Below are 2,654 nucleotides of genomic sequence, written 5' to 3' on the forward strand. Positions count from 1 at the left end.
GTAAGATGTGTTAATGTTTGTGATGCACCATCTGTTGGAATAACAATTGTAATGCATATTGCTCTGCTGTATGCCATTTGGTATGGGTTTCATTAAAGCAGTGTTAATGCTGGTGATGCGCGGTCTCTTGGAATGACAAATGCAATGCAGTTCATTATTACAAATGTTTATGATGTGCCATCTGTTGGAATGACAAACACAGTGCATTTTTTATACTATAAATGCTTGTGATGCACCATATGTTCTAATGACAAACACAATGCATTTTTTATACTATAAATGTTTGTGATGCACCATCTGTTGGAATTAAAAAAGTTAAGCATATTTCTGTTATATTCCATTTGATATGGGATTTGTAAAAGCAGTGTAAATGTTTGTGATGTGCCATCTGTTGGAATGACAAACACAGAGCATATGTCTGTGATATGCAATTTAATAAAGGACTCCTAAAAGCAGCGTTAATGCTTGTGATGCACCATCTGTTCTAATGACAAACACAATGCATTTTTTATACTACAAATGTTTGTGATGCACCATCTGTTGGAAGGACAAATGCAGAGCATATGTCTGTTATATGGCATTTGATATGGGATTCCTAAAAGCAGTATTAATGCTTGTGATGTGCCATCTTTGGAATGACAAACATAATGCATTTTTTGTACTACATATATTTTTGATGCACCATCTGTTGAAATGGTGTAGACCTTTGCAGTGCACCATGCAATTAACATGTCTGTGTGATGTGCCATTTAGTATAGGAATTCATAAAATGTGTTTGTAAAATGTGCTAATGTTTGTGACATGGAGTAACAAGTGCAATGCATATTGCTCTGTTATATGCTGTTTGATATGGGATTCATAAAAAACAGTGTTAATGCTTGTGATGCACCATCTGTTGGAATGTCAAATGTAATGCAGTTTATTACTACAAATGTTTGAGATGTGCCATCTTGAGAAGTGAGAAATGCACAATATATCATATCTCTTATATGCCATGTTATTTGTAAAAGCAGTGTTAATGTTTGTGAGGTGCCATCTGTTGGAATGACAAATGCAAAGTATATGTCTCTGTTATATACCATTTGATAGGGGATTTGTAAAAGAGTGTTAATGTTTATGATGCGTCATCTGTTGGAATGACACACGCAATGCATCCTATTGCTACACATTTTTGTTATGTGCCATCTGTTGGAATGACAAATGCAAAGCTTATGTCTGTGTTGCATGCCATTGGATATGGGATTCATAAAAGCATTGCTACTGTTTGTAATGAACCATCTGTTGAAGTTAAAAATGCAGCACATATGTCTGTGTTATATGCCATTTGATATGGGATTTGTAAAAGCAATGTTAATGTTTGAGATGTGCCATCTGTTGGAATGACATATGCAATATATTTTATTACAAAAATGTTTGTGATGCACCATCTTTTGGAATGGCAGAGACATATCAGTCGGATGGACACACAGACAGACACACAGTCACTTATCCTTTTATTAAAACCTGTGGACACCCATTATAATTACAGCAGCCTCGCCTATTAGCTAACAGGTATTTCAATCGAGCACGTAGCCCTGCAGCGTCCACAGACAAACACCGTCAGTGTATTGGGACGTACTGGCGAGCGCAGTGACTTTCAGTGTGGCACTGTCATAGGATGTCCCTTTTTCCACAAGTCAGTACATTACTGTGAGGTGGAGTCGTCAAGAAGCAACAACAGTTGAGCCACGCAGTGGTGAAGCACACAGACTCACAGAGCAAGGGCTGCCGAGCGCGGAGGCACATACAGCTGGCTTGTACGTCTTGGCATCGCAGCAGCGTTGTAAAGTGCCTCTCTCTGGAAGCAACTTCAGCCCAGGACCTCTGCGTCAGGACTTTGATGAAATGGGATTCCACTCAAGCCTAAGATCACAATGGGCAATGCCAGGGGGGCTGCTGGAAGGTGTAAAGCTCACCGCCATTTAACTCTGGAGTGACAGATCACACTTTACCCTCTGTCGGCCTGACAGTGGATGCTTAATGAGCAGGAATCATCTGGGGGTCTTTTCACAATCTCAGCTTGGCCATCTTGATGCAACCGTGTACACGGACACCGCAGAGGATTGTGGGTTTCTCACCTTGTGGCAAGCAGGATAAAGTGAGGGCCATGCAGAAGCCATGCGACTGACCTGCAGAGACCCCCGAGCTCAACCCCGGTGGGATGACCTGGAATGCGGACCGCAACGTAGACCTTATCTGGTGCCCAGACTTGCTGTTATGGCTGCATGGAAGCGAATGCCCACAGTTGTGCCACAAGACCAATGGAAAATAGAGTGGAGTTACAACAGCAAAGGGGAATCAGCTCGGCCCCTTATGTGGGGTTAACATTCAGGTGTCCAACGTACTTTCCGTACTTTCAGCCATTAAGTCTATTAGCGTCGTTGGTGAAATTCATTCGCTGGTACCACTGCTGCTTTGCTTAATGGACCGGATTGATTTTTTTTTTTTAATGCCGCTAACATTTATTTCATAAAGAATTCCATAAAATTCCTTTTCCTATCTTTACGACTGCCTCTAAATGAAACACGTCTGCACCCATAACATTAAGCGATACGCGTAACTCTGCATTTCAACACACGACCTTCACCACACAGCACTGGGCTTAGACATGTCCG

Source organism: Polypterus senegalus, chromosome 1 (genome assembly GCF_016835505.1).
Source record: "Polypterus senegalus isolate Bchr_013 chromosome 1, ASM1683550v1, whole genome shotgun sequence".
Taxonomy (NCBI): domain Eukaryota; kingdom Metazoa; phylum Chordata; class Cladistia; order Polypteriformes; family Polypteridae; genus Polypterus; species Polypterus senegalus.